Source organism: Rhipicephalus sanguineus, chromosome 5 (genome assembly GCF_013339695.2).
Source record: "Rhipicephalus sanguineus isolate Rsan-2018 chromosome 5, BIME_Rsan_1.4, whole genome shotgun sequence".
Taxonomy (NCBI): Eukaryota; Metazoa; Arthropoda; class Arachnida; order Ixodida; family Ixodidae; genus Rhipicephalus; species Rhipicephalus sanguineus.
In genome coordinates, this window is record NC_051180.1 from 127,745,280 (window position 1) to 127,764,972 (window position 19,693).

At 46.6% G+C, this 19,693-nt stretch overlaps 1 protein-coding gene across 1 annotated transcript in view; it reads left to right on the forward strand.

Annotated features, from left to right (window-relative positions):
- Window positions 1-19,693, forward strand: part of LOC119394233 (roundabout homolog 1) — a 200,194-nt gene that overhangs the window by 33,021 nt on the left and 147,480 nt on the right. The gene's annotated exons all lie outside the window — the stretch shown is intronic.

The window sequence follows — 19,693 nt, forward strand, 5'->3', positions numbered from 1 at the left end:
CTGCGAAACGTTGTGACTAGGGTGACGTAGCTTTGCTATAGCTACGAAGACCATAGTCAATCAAAGAGAAGTTTTTAACTAGAAAGGGCTAAGGGGATGGGAGGTAGTGAAGGAGGATAAAGAGCGAAGGTAAAACAAGGAACTGTGCTTTGTTCGCATATAGATGTGAAGGAGGATTTTAGACTGAAATCATGTGCTGTGAACATGGGAAGTATGCATATTAGACGAGCATTCAATGTTTCCGGAGCTTTTTTCACTTTTCCTGCTCGAGATACAGCCGCCCGAGCTCAGGAGTCAAATCTCCGTCCATCGTATAAGGGCCGGCTACTATCCTTTAGAATGTTCGAATGTTCCCCTCCCATTTAGTTTATCGCAACTATCAACCATATCTAATCATGTAAATAATAATAATAATAATAATAATAATAATAATAATAATAATAATAATAATAATAATAATAATAATAATAATAATAATAATAATATTAATAATAATAATAATAATAATAATAATAATAATAATTTATGGGGTTCCATGTGCTAAAACCATGACGTGACTGTCAGACATACTGTAGCCAGGCCCGTAGTTGGGGGGGGGGGGGGGGCGGCCCCCCCCCCGACATTTCTAAGATACATGGTGTTTTACGGAAAATAAATAATGAAAATAGGCGTTTTTCTCAAATAGTCAATGCTTTCAGCAAATCGCCCCCCCCCCTCCCCCGAAAAAAATTGCTGGCTACGGGCCTGACTGTAGCTGAGGGCTCCAAAACTTTCGACCACCTAGAGTTTAACGTGCATGGATTTCGCACAGTACCTGGACCCTTGGCAATTACGCCTCCATTAAAATCGTAATGCTGTGGCCGAGATCAAACCCGCGTTCTTCAAGACCCATTGGGCACAGTACAGTGTACCCACTTTATCACCGGGGCGGCCAACCTGATGCACAGTGAACTCGAAACAAACTGGGAATATATGCTCTATTAACTATCATGAATATGAGGGCAAATTATAATTTCTTGTCGCCGGAATACGTGGCTGTGTCGGAGCTTTGGCGCTGTGTCACAGTAACACGCTCTTCAATTAGCACATTAAAATAAATAACCCCTAAAACTGACAACTTTTCCAAGCATGTTGCTATTACAAAGATGACATCAATCGGTGGTTGAAGCACCGGTAGATGAGTTTCGAGGTTTGTACCTCCAAAATCTGAAAAAGTTCTTCGGTGTTCCCACGAAATTATATGCCTGACTACTTACCTCTCGCGCAGACCCCCACGTGTGCCGGAATGACAGGTAGCCCTGCATGCCTGCACATGCGCAGATAAGGTTTCGTGTCTTACTTTCTTTTTCGCCGCAGTGCGCTCTTTCAGTTGTTACTCGGCGTTTGTGTTCTTCTGGAATCTTCGCTTGTGTCCGTGTTTGCAAGCCTTCTTTATCATGGTCTTCCACGTACCAGATTCCAACAAACCATTCCTGAAGTCCACGGTACGAAAAAAGCGCGAGCCCACGCTGACAGCTGAAAATGACCGAAAGCCGTTTTCGTAAGTTATAGCGCACGCGATCGTGGGTGTCGGCACACGCCAGCGTGCGGATGAGGAAAGGACAAAAAGATAGATGCGCGCAAACGGAGCTCGCACCACAGGAGGCGCGGGGCCCATGTCACTCCGCGATGTGCAGACATTTTAGGCTTGGCGCGTGGGCGGCGTTTTACGGGCAGGTAGTAAGCCAGCGTGCGCCGCGCCGGCGAACTGCTCAAATCCGCGAGACACGCTTCACCGCAGTCGGTCATTTGAAGCACGCCAGACACGAGCCGTCAGAGTATGTGGCACACAAGACTGTGCCGTCTCACGACCAATGCTTTGCCGGGTGCACTGGAAAGCAAAGTAAAGAAAGAAAGAAAAAAAAATACTCTCAATGGACGGAAAGCTGCTGCACCGCATTAACCGATTGGGATAGGTTCCGTAAGCATGTCAGGCGATGCCTCGAAAATTGCAATGGTTCGAATCCAGAGAATTATGTGCATCCTTCACCCGCCATGGTGGTCCTGTGGTTGTGGTGCTCGACTGCTTACGTGAAGGTCGCGAGATCGAATCCCGGCCGTGGCAGCCACATTTCGATGGAGGCGAAATGTTTGAGGCCCGTGTACTTAGATTTAGGCGCCCGTAAAAGAACACGGTGGGCCTCCCCCTGGCTACGCCACTGCCGCGCGGAGAGGCATCAGAGAGATCTCATGTAACGGCTCCTTTCCGAGACGAAAAAGAAACCCTGCTTGCAGCTACACCTTGTTCTTTTTTTTTTCTATAGGCCCCCTCGTATTTCGTAACCACTAGTACAGCTACGGGACTTCATACCTTGTATGCCTACACACTGGTTGCAAGAAAATCTCTACATTGCCAGGCTGCGAACACCGAAAGCACAATCAATCTCTCCACGCTTTGTGGGGAATTGAGCCGCTCACGGCGGCAGCACGGCCCATCTGAGCGGAATGCGTGGCAGCCGTGGGAAATTTGCATGTGAATTGCCGAGAATATGCATGTCTAAGCCCCTTCCGGAGCATCGCTATGCATGCACAGAAAGCCATACTGGCTAGACCTGCTGCCGCTCAAGTCTTCGCACAGCCTCATAAAACAGTCCTATTCATTTCCACGGCACGAAAAAAAAAGAAGCAGACAGGTATTACCGCGCGGAGGCCTTCACTGCCATGCAGACATGTAGCCAGGAAAGGGGGAGCGGGGAGCTAGGGGCCCCCTCGAAATTTTGATGGAGGCGGGTCTCTCCCCGGAAATAAGTAATAAAAATAGGTGTTTTTCTCAAATAGTGAAGGTTCTCAGCAAGTCGTTTCCCCTTTCGTGGGTCAGCTGTGGTATCGCACTGAACGCATACCTGCTTGTCCAGCTTTAGCAGCGGAAGGTCTCTAACGGCAACTTAAATTCGTCGACTGTGATAGAACTGGTGTCGTCTCGACAGCGTTGTGGGCGCGGAAATTCTCACAGCTGTAAGTATAAATGATAATTTATTCTTATGAATACCCATATAAACTCCATCTTTACAACACTTGTCAGTGTGTTTCTGCCTCTCTCTCACTCTTTGTGAGAGAGAGAGAGAGAGAGGATACCCATAGTATACACCGCGGCAGGCATACAGGAAGACGACGACTAAATGGATGACTCAGTGAATTGGAAGGACCGGAATAGGAAGAGCTAGTGGGCAAGCTGCCTTGCTCCCTATCTCGCCCCGCCATGGTTGTCTAGTGGTTACAGGATCGAATCCCGGCCCCGGTGGCTGCATTTTTGATGGAGGCGAAAATGTTTGAGGCCCGTGTACTTAGATTTAGGTGCACGTTAAAGAAGTCCAGGTGGTCGAAATTTCCGCAGCCCTCCACTACGGCGTCTCTCATAATCATATAGTGGTTTTGGGGCGTTAAACCCCAGATATTATTAATATTGCTCCCTAGCTCTTTCTTCGCATGTACCTCATTTCAGCCCAACATTCCTGTGTTGGCGGATATGAAGAAATGCCACCAAAATTCTGAATATTGCTTGTCAAACCATTCTGCCATCTTTGTGGGCCACGAAAGTCCGGGCATTGCAAGATTTCCACACTTTGTACAAATAGAGTAGATGCTCGTTAATTGGGATTTCACGGGACCGTTAAACGGTCCGAATTAACCGAACGCCAAAGTACCGAAAGTATAAAGAAAAAAATATATCAGTGTCTATTACATCAATTCACTTCCATTTTCTTGAGGAGTACGTAAATCTAGTAATAATTTTTCATAGTAACAGTGCAAAAGCCACAATTTTCGTCATTTGCGACTTCGTTCACAACGTGAACGCGGCTCAAGACCTTTGTTTTAATCTGAAACATGCTCTGAACCCATACCTTATTACGTACCAACAGCGCGATTGTGTATGGCGATTGGCGACCACCCTTTCTGAAAGCCCGCGGCCGTTTCGGCTCTCTGCGAACGCCGTTTTCGTTCCTTTGCGTCGCGCATTTGCGGCACTTCGCGCTCGGCGCGCTCCGAGGATCGTCCACATCCGAATTTACCGGGTTGTGGCCAGATATGACCGAATTAAGGATAGTTTGATGTCATTAAACTACGCATATGCTCGCCGGAGTCAGAGAACACGTCCGAATTATCCGAGTTTCCGAATTAACGAGTGTCGAATCAACGAGCTTTTACTGTGTCTCCACTGTTTGTTTAGATTCTGACGTCACAACAGGCGCTTCGCAGACTGTTCAGCATGAAGGTGCCAGAAGGTGCGTCTCTTAAAACTTCGCTTGTTTTGCAAGCAACAGTAGGAGGCATATTTTCACGCGTCTTTGAATATGCTTATATGATAGAGCAATAGGGGCGAGCACTCCGCGATCGATAATGAAGCCCGGCCGAGCACCACACACCACGGACCCAGGTGCATTCCAACTACCTCAGTATTAGCTTTGAAGCTAATAGTTAGAGCTTAGACATGCTTCAGCACACACGTACATACAACCACACAACTGCAGGTGCACGCCACCGTATATAGGAAGCCGCACACGGCCCAGAAGCACGCGCAGCGCCCGCTGATTTTGTCAGCCCGCTTACCACGCGCACGTAGCGTACTCCGCCAGAAGCACGTCTTCGGTGCAGTTCGTGCCTTATCTAGGCCCAGCAAGAGGGCGAACTCGATGAGGGGAGGGCTTTACACACGACACGCGCGAAGTTACGTGTGCACCACTTCCGCTCTTACGCGCTTCGCCTGTTCTCCCTTATCTCCCCGCTTTTCTTTTTCTTTTTTCGCCCTGTCAACGGCTTCGATGAAGTTATACCGGGGGAAAAATGCATAAATAAGTTGTTAGCAACGCTCCGAACAACCGCGAGCGGATCGTAGTCAGTTCGGAATACAAAAATCCTCGCCACGAGGATCTTTCTTTGGCTTTTATGACTATCTCTTCCGCGCCTTCTCTAGTATGTTTCTTATCTCCCATTTATTTGTATGTGTCGTCGGCCTGGCCAAATTCGCCACACGTATGCAGAGCAACGGTACGGTGGCAAAGCCAACGACGACACAGGCTGCGGGTACACGCCGCCGCCTCCCCGTTATAACAATAGGGGTCTCCTCATTAGCACGCACTTCGCTAATGAGAGGCCGCAGCACGCCCCGCTTTGGGTAAGTCTCCCCCCCCCCCCTAACCTCACGACACCTCGCGGCTGGCAATAGCGGTGCCTCGTTTCGTCTCCTTCTGGCTTCTTTCACAACTCTCTCCTCGGCCGTCGTTACGGCTCACCAGCCGTGCTTTGCCGCTCCTATCGTATGCGGCGGAGAATGGAGCTGGCTTATATATACCTGTGGGCCACGACGAGAACAACGAGATTTCATAGCCTAATTACTTTGCTTTCTTAGCTTTCAGCGCGAACGAGATTTTCCCGAGCGAATAGTGCGGGCAGAAAGTCGCTCAATTAGCGTCGCAGATATTCATGGTTCGCACGCACTCATGCTCTCCACCACCTCAGCCCCCCTCTCTCTTCTCTCGCTCTCGCTTTATCTGTTGATAACCAGCTACCTTTTCTTATGAATGCGTATGGTGGCGCCCATGAAATTTGTGTGAAAAGCTTAGCTCTTAGCAGTGCGATTGGCGGTTTTAAAAATGAAAAGCGCCCAGGAAGCAAATTTAACCGAACGCGTACTATTCGCCGAAGCTCAATGTTACTCAGGCTATACTTTATTTTACCCTTAACAAACTAATTGATTACATTTAATTGCAGACTTTTTTTAATTATTGGTTGAAGACTGAAGTTGTCATACGCAGAGCTGTACAACATACAGCACGTTCAACACCGCCGACTGAATTGTTTGCTCTAAGATAAGTCTCATGTATTCATTTTTATCGTCTTTGTGTCAAGCTGTACCATATTTACTCACATAGCACGAGCACTGCTGCCTACTATTATTGCCCAGTGTTAGGTGTCAAGGTGACTTATCGTAATTAAAGTTAATTTTAATCAATTTCCTTCGTACTTACCGTCAAATTGGCTAAGCTTCTTTTTTTTCGTTAGCCGACTTGCACTGCATGGTACATAGTTCGTAGTTCATTTTTTTGGATATTGTCTTCGAAACAAAGCCGGCTTAGATACGAATAAACACGGCACTTACCTTCAGCGCGGCAAATGCGGGCACGCCCTTCTCCACCCTCGCATGTTTTATATACACCGCCGCTTTTTTTTTCTTTTTTTTTACCTTCGTCGAAACACCGTGTTGCTGGTTGGTGATGACTCACAGCTCGATCTGCTAAGTGGGGCCTGATAGCCTACGAGCACGTACTTCCGTTATGTCCTCCACAAAAAGTTCGTGTAAGCGCCAAAGGAAGAAAGAAAAAGAATATAGAGAGATGTGCCTCGATTACGCGAAAGTTTCTTCCGCTCAATTATCTTCGTCTGCGGGACTCAATTCGGCTAACAAACAGCGCCCAGCCGTGTGCGAAGATAACGAGCGGCGTTTAAGATACGCCATGCACGTTCTTTTGCGTCGCCGGCGTCGCGATTTTTGTTGTTGTCGTTGCTGCTGTTGCTGTTTCCTGGGGTACATGAAAAACGTGCACAGTGCAGCCTAACGAGCCTTCTAGTAGCAGCATGTGTCTGCTGCGGATTCGCTAATGTGGTCGTTGTTGCTTCTGATGCTTGTGCCCGCGCAGCTCGGGTAACGTCTTTCCGCTGTCTTTCCTTCTTTCAAAACACACAGGCACCCGCTGCGCAATGTTTTGAGCAGAGCGCGAACGTCAGGTGTTTACAATGCCATGAACAAGTCCTGTTAAGGTGTTTACAAATTTTAGAGCTTCCCGCTAGCGGCGCGCCAGCTGTGACTGTGCACTCCATTAGTCTACGTAACGTGCGACTGGTGTGGTGTTTTGAACTCCAGGCGTCCTTCTTGCAGTCACTTACGGCTGAATATTTTCACTAGGACTTCAAACGGAACGCCTTACGGAATTCGCCGTGGCGTGCCATCTCTTGCTTGACGTCAAGCGTAGCATTACGACATTTCCACCTATGTGGAGGCTTCAGAGGACACCTGACTGTAGGATTTCGAGGATGACGTCAGCTCCAGCTCAAAACGCATGCACCTTTCTTCATCTAATAACGAGAAATTATAAACATGACTATGACGTTTTCTAGCAGCCATATGTTAGGCTTATAAAACATTATCAAAGTGTTTCCATGCTCTTCTCCGACGGCACAAAGTATTGTGCAAAACCACACATACGAAGACTTAGACAAAGCAGTGTACGACCGCTTTGTTTTTGCTTACCTTGTATTGACTGCTTCGCACTACCTCCATTTCACCGTGCAAAGTACCAAGTAGCCCAAATGACAGCCTTGTTCCCAACTCTTGCGTTCCTAAGATGCTAGTTCGTGAGCGAAAGCGCGGTAAATCGGGGATATCTGTCTGTTATGTTCGCGCACTTATTCATACAAACATAACAAAACGATTATCCATGTTTTTTAACCGCACATTCCACTTGTCTTGTAGAACGCACAGTAAAGTGGTATGCACTAATGCACTCTAATTATTACTGTATTGTTTACTGTTATCCGGACAAGTTCGTTTCTCCTGATTTACAACTGCTAAATTCAGAGCCCCAAACAAAGCAGGATGGGTTCATTGTTTAATATGTAATTCTACTCTATCGTAGCCAGAGGTACTTTAGGTAATGCTTACACTTTGCGCCAGAAGGGTCAAAGAAGGGGAAGATACACATAAAACACGGAGACATCAACTTCAGTTCAACTCTCCGCCACACTTCAAAAGACTGTGGAGAAAAATAACCTTTTGGCTACGCAAGAGTGGAACAAGACGACCATTAGCGGAGAGTGCTACAATTACGAGATCAGCCGGGCAAGACGTGAATTCTCCGAAGACATCTGTGGCTCAAAGCAGAACGAAAAAGAAAAAGCAAGGTACAACGTATGAAATACTACAGACCCAAACGGAAGAGAGAACCTCGTTTATACGCAGCTCAGAGGAGGAAAGTGACAAATGAAAGCGCGCCTCAATATTTCATTCCGGGGCAACCTGCCGGAAAAGGAGGCTAAAAGCTTCGGTCGAAAGAGGTAAAATAAAACAAAGCCAAGACACGGAATAGTGTCGACTGCGCATTCTCGGCGGCGTTGACTTAAGGCGCCACCTTGCGAGTCACTCCCTGGTGAAGCAGTGTGCCTGGTAAAAGAGCTGGTATAGAAAAAGGAATAAAGAGGCCCTGTGAAAAAAAGTTGGTTTATATTCGCTTATTTATTTCACCTTTACCATTCCTAGATTTACCCACGAGTAGGGACACGCTGTCGCTTACTGCACGAAACTTTTTCCGCTCAAGGGAAGCGGAAGAAACTATTGGCTTGGGTTCCGCATTGAGATCACGACGGTGACACGCCGAAGTCACGGGGAATTGGCTTCCTTAATTCCGCCCCTCTTCCCAAGCCCTTCCGCTTGCTCCCTTCTCGCCACCGTGTCGTCGATGTGGTCGTGTAAAGCCCAGTGTTCCAACTTTGCGCGCTTCTCGCCAGACGGCGCAGGGACGAAAGGGTCTCAAAGGAGAACGGCGGAAGAGCCTGGCAAGCTGGCATACCACTGGAGACAGACGATCGGTTTACCGAGTACTGGTAACGTTGCAGCAGTCCGATCTGGACTTGCGAAGCATTTGCAAGTGTTTAGAGTCAAGGAGGTGTCTACAGCAACAAACTTTCGAGGAGTTTTGGTGGGGATTCGCGGCAGCGCGCACGAAGAACGCGTGCTCGTTCGAGTATCATCGAGGTAGAAATCATGGACGTGCCGCTTTAATTTGAGTCGCTTGCCTGAGCAGCTGGTCGGTTGGCTGGTTCCTCGGTTGCCGCATGCCTGTCTTATGGCCATTTCCTCTACTCCTCGCTTCCAGATCGAACTGGAGGCAGAGAGGCCACCGGAATTTGGCTTCCGCGCTTTCCCGAACTTACCGGCCGCGCTACCTGGGGACTTGTCGTCGATCCGTTGATGGTAGAAGTGGCGTAAGCGGAATTAGCGGGACGTAAGGAATAGACAGGCGGAAGCCTGCTGGGATCGTCCTCTGGGTTCGAAAGGAGCTGGGAAGCGCGGTTGGATATGTACCTTTGACTTGCCGAACTCCTTGTGCGTGACAGTGGCGGTATAGTGTGATCGATTTGCCGGTCGGGCGTGTCATCAGTTTTCTGTCGGTCGCATGCACCATTGCGCAAAACTCTGTGCGCAATGTTTTCCATACATTTCCTGAAGTCAACAAGCAGTGGCCATGAAAGTTCCGATGCAGCTTTCTGTTGCTTCTTCAACAGAATTACTATTGTTGGCTCCTAACTAACTGCTAGACAGACGCAACCATAATCGAGAAGTGCCAATTTTCACAACACGACACCTAAATACAACTTCACATTTAGGCGCGATGTGATGACTGCAAAATGTTTGCAAAGGAGACGAGGTTTGTTGCGCTTGCAGGCAAGTGCGGTTGCGAATTGAGAACAGCCATAGCGCTTTCGAAGCCTGGGTCACAGTGTATTCGACTAGGCTAAAGAACAAATCAGAAAATTCATCACCAAAAAGGTAAATTTTAATGCTCGCTTAATGCTTCACGTGACAGACCATTGACCGTCGCTATCCCAGATAAATGCGCTTAAACTCCTGGTGACCGTCCTTTGACGTCAGTATATCATGATGTACAACAGTCATTCAATATCTTTCTATTTCGGTATTTTTTTTTCAATCTCACATTCTCAGTACAAGACGCGTAACTGACGCAACTAGTTGTTTCAGGGAAATTACCACGCGTACACAGCAAATATTTGCTGAGCGAAAGCAAGGCTGACGCATCGGGTAGCGCCGTTTTCTTCGACGCCTCTCTACTCCCAAAAGTGAAAATGCACGAAGGCAGTAAGACGGACTTTTATAGGTATACACGGCATGTGCGTGCATATACTGTGCCTGCGGACAACATCTGTCTGCCTCAAAGGTAAAAAATTCAGCAGAGGCAGGGGAGATGCAACGTCGTTGTCCAACGAAATATATGACTGAATATATAAAAGCCCCCATTTCAGATAGCTTAGATACATAGCTACCAACGAGCACAACTTGGCGTTTCAAATAAAAGTGTCAGAAATAGCTACCAAAAACGCTGATTTTAATAACGAAACATAGGATGACGCAAGCATTACCGAGCTGTTATAGAACAAAACATGCAGACCAGCCAAGATAGATAGCTTAAGTCACAACAAATGTCACTAAGGAAAAAATTCTTCTCCAATTGGCTTTTATAACCACACGTGTCATGTGTCGCAGGAATTATACTAGGTTAAAAGTTGCCTTATGCCACGCCATTTATTATGACTCGCTAGTGAAAATCGTCAATCGATTGAGTTAAGCACATTCCTTAGATTACCCAGTTCTACATGATGCCATGGGCCATCATTTACATGTTATCCTATGCATTCGGTTTAACTGCGCTATGTCAACTTCGCTTGCTGCAGATCTTGGCTGTAAGTGATACAGAGACGGAAGCGTAATTACCACATCAGGGATGCAATTAACCAACGCATCCTCTAAGGCGGCGTGGCGTCACTAACAGACAAAAGGATGCTCTATAGCCGTCTCATATGCTCAACGTTTTAAAATGCCTTAAGTGCACGCTAATTAAAATCGTTTCACTAGAGTAACTCGTTTAGCGCACTTTAGCGCAGAACAGGGAAGATACACTAAGGAAAAGTGGACGATGTATTGTACAGGCAACAGCCTGAGCGCGGGTTCCACGTTTACCTCTCGCCAGCGTAAATGGGTCATCCGTTAGCCACACGTGAAGCACAAACCGCGAAGCAAGAATGTTGCAAAGGACGGACACCTACAACGCGGCTTCGTGCCAACCAAGCACCGACAGAGGCTGAAGAAACCCGCTCGTGAGCCACAACAGGGCGCGGCTCAACTAAGACCGTCGGAGCACAAGGAAGAGCACAAATAGAGGAGGAACGAAAAGATGGCGAAAAGCGAGCTCGAAGCAAATCGCGCTCGTGTACAGCCGACGCGTGGTCAGCCTCTTAAGAAGGAATGCGCCGTTGTGCTGTTACACCATCTCCTCGTCGACCAGCACTGTGTGCACACGATCCCCTTGCGAAGCATGCTCGAAAGAAGGCGCGTGCTGCGCCCAGCGAGGGCCTTATAAACAGAAGCTTCTTACCGAGCCGGTCCTTTAGAGGGCCATTTCTATGCTAAGCAAGCGAGTGGACGATCGTTTATAAGGGAGCCCCGTCGGACCTATAAATCGCGCCACGGGGGCATACGGGACCCCGTAGGCGGGGTCAACAGCACACGCGGCCGATGCCCGTTGCGCCGATGTCCGAAGCGCGAGCCAGCCGGCGCCGCGCGCAGTGAGATTTGTCCGTTTGCGTCTCGTCGTAAATTTTTCCCGTCAGCCCCTTCTCCTCGCCTTCCTGCTAACGCGTTCTCGTCTTTCGTCGTGTTGGCCTTTTCGTTTCGTATCGGGTGCGTCGTTTCCTTTTTAACGGTCGGACCATCACACGAAACTTCGTGTTTGCCGGGTTCAAAGGTCTGCCCGTTAGGTACACACCAGGAGCATCGAGTGCTGTCAGGCCGAGTGTCTCAAGAGGTAATAGATGAAAGAAACTTCTAGAGTTATGAGGGAAGGTCAAGAAGGATTGTGGATAGTTCGAGCGTTCTCGAAGCTCCGAAATCGAATTAAGACGCGCGTTCACGTAGTATTTCCCGTCAGGCTGTTCGCGCGGCTCAGGAGTATACTCGGCACGCAGTGCCCCGAAGAGGCAACCGGAACTTCGACATTAAAATACAGGTAGAGCAGGATAACGATAATGACCTTTTATACAATTTATTATATATAAGTAGAACCAACCTTTAAGATTACGTAAGCGAGAGTCAGTGGTGAAAGCGCGATGCCAGACGTCATGGTTCTTACTTTTATGAAAGTTAATAACAAATGTCTTGCCAGTGGCGTCGGAAATCGTTCTTGGCTTGATATGCTGTGGTAAACGCGAGATTTGACTTTCAACTTTATTATAATTGATTGCCTCTCTGATAAACGTCCGCGACATCATAGCCAGTTACACAAGTGTCTCCATCGATGCGCTTTTTAAAACTACAGCGATATAGCTTCAAAACTTCTCTTTCACTTCGCACCATAGATCTCTCGTTAAGATATGCACCTGCTCGCCTAATGTAATATTCTAACAATAATAGTAATATCTGGGGTTTTAAGTGCGAAAACCGCGATATGATTATGAGGTGCGCTGCGGAGGGCTCCGGAAAGTTCGTCTGCTCTTCAAACAACATCAGTCTTCTTAAAGATTGGAACCATTTAGCGAAATTCGTGACAACCTCCCGATATTCGGTGGTCTGTTATCCAGATACATTGAATTAGTAGTCATTGTAACGTTCGCTTTTCTGTGGTTTCTTAACGGTAAAGGCAAAAGTTAATATGGTTGAACGATTTTTATTGGAAGGCACACAAGAACACAGAGTCACCGGATCTCACACTGTGACATTGGTGAATCGACAGGCTACTTCCCAACCGGCTGTCGCAAGCACTAATGCGCAGTAAATGCACATGCGAATAAGATTAAAAAAAACTAATAATTAAAAACCGTAAGTGATAAGCACCTAAATGAGGCTTCAACAAATAAGGCTGCTGTACGTAGTCATCGCTGTTTTCAATGTCATCTCTTCAGTAGCATGCTGTAATAAAGGAATATAAAAATTACATGATTTCCGCATTTTCAGTTAAAATAGAAAGAACTTAACTGAGGCGACTGGTTAGGCTTGGCCTACCCATCCCCATGTGGTTTAGGCCCGACATTATGCATTAGGGCGGCCTGCCTTTGTCTCAGGACTCGATTCAATAAACTTCACCGCGTCCGTATCCGCATCGGCAGCAGCTTTAAAATCGTCGAACTGCCGGTTCAATTTGTGGTGTTTTCGAAAAACAGCTGGTAATACGGTTTTAAATACAATATCACGATTATATTCACTCAATGTCAGTGCACGAATCAGTGCGTTGGCCATTAGAAAACCAGGAAGCGCGGTACAACAGTGCCTCTGTTTAGCAGTTTGAGTAGTGTGAGAACCGACAAACGATGCGGGAGTCCAGCCAGTGCCTGCAAGGGTGACGGGTGCTAACGTCCATAAACAAAGTGCGCTGTCAGGGGGGGCTGCAGAAAGATCATTAGCCGTGCATATGGACGGTGCGAGGCAATGTAGAGAGCCGGTTATGACCGCTGCGCATATATCTGTGTCAAACTGCCTCGAGCGACGCCCATCTCTAATTCACGTAGTTGTGTCTCGGTACCCGTTGACCAAGCCTCTTCAAATATGCATTGTTCTGTCACTGCAGCGTGATACATTGGACTACTCCTGAAAACGACGCAGTGTACGGCTTCTATAGTGTGGGTGAGGTACAGATTTACTGCAATTAATATTGTCTAACAGGCGAGGTAAGGCTGCTTGAATGAAGATATCGTGTTTAGAGTATAGTCGAGAGAGATGTCACGCCGAAAGTTTTATCAGACAGCCAAGAAAGATAGGTTTACTTGCAGAAAGGCCGTGAGGTCGGCGTGTTGTGTACAGCTTGTTCTGGCCTGCTATTTAGCACTGGGATTGAGAGACGAGGAAGAAAAGGAGCGAAGAATGACGGCGATGATATAAGTACGTACGTATATACAATTCCACCACGCTGTAGTACCTCTAAGGCTGTACGTCTAGCCCAGTGGCTCGAAAAAAAGGCTACGGCCGCTATTGTAAGCACGGATGCGTTGTCGTTGCCAGACCGCGCAGCTAAAACAAACATATTTGATAACAGCACGCTATGTTTACGTGCCTCGTCCTCAAATTACAGCTCGCAACGCGTCACTAAGCATCCGCGTGAAAGAGACGATAACATAAAGTCCAATGATTATTTCAAATATATTACTTTCTGAGCTGAGGCCTATTATGACCAACTATAGGCGCTGTATTGACGACTCGTTTCAGTGTAGCGAATGAGGGCAACAAAAACCAAAAAGAAACAGAGGAATAAACAAAAATACGACATGAACAAGTACACGTGGCTTAACCGGCAGGGAGTTACTGCTGGCTGCCCTGAATACGCAAGAAGGCACAAGGAGATAAAAAGAAACGCGTGTAATGTAAAACACGTACACAATCCAAGACTAGCACAGGACCTCGTCAAAGTCTATGACAAGGACCAGTAGACCTCCGGGAACCACAACAGCGGGCATTCAGGACCTCTCGCGCGGACGTGTTTTGCAAAGCAGAATGCGAGAGGTGTGTCACCGGGTGCGTCATGGGCGGATCCATGCTGTAGGGCGGATTAGTAGCGCGTTTCGCGATATAACGGACGTCAGAACGAACGCCTCCCATCCGCAGTCTCTCACTCGTTCACACCTTTAATCTCTCTCGGTGACAGACAGAAGAATGGCCACTATGCGAAGGGAGCGGGCGTGGCTGCTGCAAAATTAGCTTTGTGCGTTTCCTCTCCCTCTTTCTTTCTCTCGATCCCTCTCTCTTCTCTCTCTCTCTCTCTCTCTCTCTCTCTCTATATATATATATATATATATATATATATATATATATATATATATATATATATTATATATATATATATATATATATATATATATATATATATATATATATATATATATATATATATATATATATATATATATATATATATATATATATATATGAAACGCAGCCCTGACGAAAGCTGCGGCGCCGTGCACGACGAACAGGAACCTGAACCCATGCGAAGAACACTGCTATTGCCGCTTGTAAAAGAGAGCAAGGCAAAGCGCGAAAGCAGGTAGAGTTGACCGGCTTTTCCAGCCTGGGAAAGTGAACGCCTGAACAAGCACTGTCTACACGCGATTTTGAACTGCAAGCAGCAATTCCATGCGCAGAGAGAACTTGTAACCTTCCTGCGTGAAGCGCGGCCGCGTGTCTCTCGGAAAACGGGTGAAAAATAAGTTTTCAGGGGAGAGACGAGCGATCACGTAGCGCTCTCTCAGAAGTTGGTGTCGATTCTTTCTTTGCCAACATCTCTTCTTCTCTCTCTTGCTGTCTTTATTTTATTACTTTTCGAGCGCCTTCCTCCGTTCGTTTGAGGCCCTAAGCAGAGCACGGACGAGACCTGCGTGTGAGATACCTTAGGAACGCGCGGCTTCAGCGACAGGCCAAGGAAATTTGTTTTTGAATAGCGAAGGAATGGGTAAAACGGGAAGCAAGGAAATACGGTGGTCCGGAGCCTGCTGCTATACCAAAGGCGCTCGAAAGGAAAGCTTTTGTGAAGCGTGTCTTTTCTTGGCTTCGCTTTTGCGTGCCTCAGGAGGTTCGCGGCAGATCGAGCGAGAAGGGGTGCAGGAGTCAGAAAGGCAAGCGAAGAGGAGACGGTATTCGGAAAAATCGTATCGCGAAATCGAACAAAGTGGATCGAAGAAACGGCGGTGTGGTGTGCGTAAACGAGCTTTGCCACAGCCTTTCGCCCAGAAGCTTTACGTTTCTGCTGCGACAGACCTGCACTGAAAATCTACTCAGCGGGCGAAGCCGGATGGGCGCTAGGGAAGGAAAAACAAAAAAAAGAAAAAAAATACCAAAAAACATAGGAGTAAGCGGAAGAGCATCGAAATGCTGAATACCCAGGGCAACACGCGTTGTCTTCGTTCCATTATGCATATGCGTCTTCACTTTTGTACTGCCATTCGGCTGGCGTTCTATAAAAGACAGACATTTTTTTAAAAGCCTTCACAAAGAGGTGAAGGGATCTTAAAAAGAATGCACGGTTTGTTACCCTGTGCCTGGAGCACTACCCTGTACAGGTAGACGGGGAAAGCGGATTTGAGTAAAATATTCTGTTTCTGGCATGGACATTTCATTTCTTCACCCTTAAGTTTGTGGTCCCTTGCATAGCGCTACCCGGCCTACTTTTTGATGAATTGTATCTCTCTTCTGTCTTTTGTGACATTTTATACCCTTTCCACAGAGCAATGCTACAAGCCGATATTTTCAATTCAGGGTGCCGCCACGAAATGTTTTTCGTTTCGGTTTTAGTTTCATTCCACCGCAAAAAGTTGCATTCCGTTTCTGTTCCGGAACGAAAAAGAAAAGAATTCCGTAACTGTTCATAACGGTTTTCATTTGTATGAAAAGCATTGAAGTTAAAGTAACGCTAAAAAGTAGGGGTGTGCGAATATTCGAAAATTTCGAATAACGAATCGAATAGCATACTATTCGATTCGGTACTCGAATCGAATAGTACATACTCGAAATACCGAATATTTTTCGAATAGTTTTCGAATAATTAGCGCCGACGGGAGAATCCCAAAACAATGATATTTTGGAACAGTTAAAGGCCATTTTTCTTCTTTTAATCACTCATTTACGAGTATGCATGCAGCCCAAGCTTTTACGAAACTACCGACGCTATATTGATTACCGGGTGAAGGCGTTTTTTTTTTAAATGAAAGCTCCAGACTCACTCAGTTTTTACTATGCTGCAGCTGCATCGCATTAATCAGTTCCTGACTTCATCTTGTTATAACTGAAGGTGCATCTGCATTCAGCTTCATGAATAGCAACAGATGCAAGGGTTGTGTTTGCGTAAATTGTTCTTGCAGATACAGCTTTCAACACCGATGTCTACATGCCTTCAGTGCCGAGGACCATGTTGCGATGGCAGGTTTATGTTTCATTACCGCTTTAGCTGTATGCATGGTGTTCGGTTCAAAATTGCTTAGATATTATGTCTCAGTTTTATTTAAAAGCAGGCGACAAAGTATCTGCCGTCACTGCTATATTTCAAACTGCAGTTATAAAATATTTCGAAGGCTCGGGTCGCTGCTGCGTACGAGCTTACCTTAGTTTTCATAACTGTGGTATTTTGAGTCTGTTAAAAGTAAGCGTAATGCTCTTTGGTGAAGCTTTGTGAATATTTCTTTCAAAAAAAATGTTGTGTAGTTCTAATACCGTTTTGAGAATGGTTGTCTTACTATTCGAAAACTATTCGAAGAGTATTCGATTAGTATTCGTATTCGATTCGGTGGCATCACTATTCGATTCGTATTCGATTCGGTTCCGAAATTCACTATTCGCACAGCCCTACTAAAAAGCACTGGATTTGTGGTATAGTTACTTGCGCTCCTCTTAAGAAAGTGGGACAGGGGTAAAACACGTTCTTTCCAGGTTCTTCAGAGCGGAAGTAACTATACCACGAATTACGAATTCCTACCAACTAGCAGAAACCAGTACCCTTCAAGGTCATTGTAACAATTTTCTCAAAAGTCAATTACGAATATTTTGAGCAGGCACAATGCTTTGTGTCACGGGAGTGAGCACGATCTCGGAAGCAGCACGTCATCGAGTGTACTTTCTGATGTGCGAGACCGCTGTTCTGACAAAACAAACTTCAACGCCGAGAATTCCCTCTCCACAGGCACACGAAAGTCTACTTGCGTCAATATAAACGTCTCTGGTTGCCACTGTTTTCGTTTTTCGCATAATTTCAACACATTTTTAAGGCACGTTCACACCGAACGCGGAGCACGCGGGCAAGCGGATTTTCAAAGGGGAGAGGCAGCGAGGCCGCGTGGCTGCTCAGATCGACCGCGTTGCCTTCTGCCCGCTCCGCCGCGGGGATGGAGCAATCCACCATCCGACGGTGGACATGTCGCTATCTTGCGGCACTACGCAATACTGCGCTCGCGCTTCTCGGGCCCTGATTGGCTGCGGCGAAAGCAGCCAACTATTCCGCGCGGAGAAAATCGCTCCGGGAGCAATCCGGGCAAGCGGCCGCGGGTTTTCCGCTTTTGCGGATAATCCGCGTCCGCTTTCCGGACGCGCCTCTCCGCTTTCCGGATCCGCGCTCGGTGTGAATGTGCCTTTACTTTGGAATCCTTGCCTGAGCTACACGCTAATACTCTACTCTGAGATATGCATTATTGCTCACGTTGCATGACCTCGGTTGTTCCGGATGGCCTAGTTTTACCGCGAACCTAAAAGCGATAAAAAAATTTTGGTGTCTCTCCGGAACGAAATATTAGATAAGGTTGCGGTTACGTTTTCGTTCCGGTCAAAACATATCGTTTTTTTTATTTTACGTTTTTGGTTATCGTTCCGTTCCGATACACTGTTTTTCATTGACTAACGTTCCTTGCTTACCCTCTCGATTTCCTACTGTTTATTCTGGGATGCACTTTAGTCTATTCGGTTTGAGGGAAGTGACAAACCTGTTACTCCTGAAGTGTGTGACAATTATAAAGGCCACGCAGTACTGAATGCATTATTGGGCGTGATGCGCTGAGGCTTTCCCCGTGTCAACAATACACTACCAAATTCCGGAACAAAGTTAAGAAATAAATACAGCGATGACACTTTTTATTCAGACGGCACCTGAATTTTAACCCCCAGTCTTGTACAGCCAGCGATAAGGAGCGCGAAGGTACAGGGGTCGGTGTTAGGTTCTCACTCAGACTCACTCAGGCTCACATCGAACCGTGAGTCTGAGTCAGCGATATTTTGGTGAGTTTGAGTCTGAGTGAGTCTGGTTGAGAAACTATTTTAGTGAGTGTGAGTTCGAGTGAGTCCGTTTGAGGAAAATTTAGATGAGTGTGAGTTCGAGTGAGTCCTAAAAATATATTTGTTGAGGGAGTCTGAGTGAGTTCCACATATTTTTGCCGACCTATGGTCCTATCTACTCAACTTCAGCATTACAAGCAGCCTTATGTCAGCTCAAGTTGATAGCTAGGTCTACTCACACATATTTCAACGCGCTAGAGTTCAGATCCCAGCTCAGTATTTAATAATCAGAAGTTACAGGTACGAAGGGTGGGGGAGGGATGCCTTGATCTTCCCCCGCAAGCTCTGTCACGAGAATTTCTTCACAAAAATGTCCCGTGTGAGTCATCTGTCTCAATAAGAATGTCCCTACTGGTTTGCAACCACCGATAACTCGTATTTGAAGGTACGAGACCAAAAGGCGCCACGTAGAGCACCAATTATGCGAGATATTGGCGTTAGAGGGCACTGACACCATGATCGAAAACGCTAATTATACGCCAACGAGCCGTGATTCTGAGTTTGAGTGAGTCCGAGTGAGTGATAGTTTGGTGAGCTTGAGTTTGAGTGAGTCCGGATGAGAAAATACTTTGATAGTTCTGAGCCCGAGTGCGTCAGGTCAGCGCCTCGTCCGGTTGAGGAAAATTTTCGTGAGTCTGAGCTACCCTTAAGCGAAAAATATATTTCATGAGTGAGTCTAGGTGAGCTGTGCATTTTTGCCGACCTAAGGTTAGGACGCTACCAGAAAAAAATAAATCGTCTTCTGACAATAGCACTGTTATTAAATAGAACAGTTTACAATGAAGCTATAAACAACTACCGACATTAGTAAGAAGGTTAGGAACAGCCTTACACTTATAAGAAGTTTTAAAAACCAGGCTTAACTAGTGAGAAGCTTCATCGGGTACTGTAGCGCTGACTTTTCTGGCACTAGGTGAATACGACTTTCTCAATATGTGATCTGCGGAACCTTCTGGTTGCTTTATATGCCTGTTTTCTTTTATGTGTGAATCGCTGCGTCAAAGAAGCGAGGACTCAAGAGACAGCTACACGACGAATGGCGTCTGCGATTACCCAGTAGCATCTGCGGTT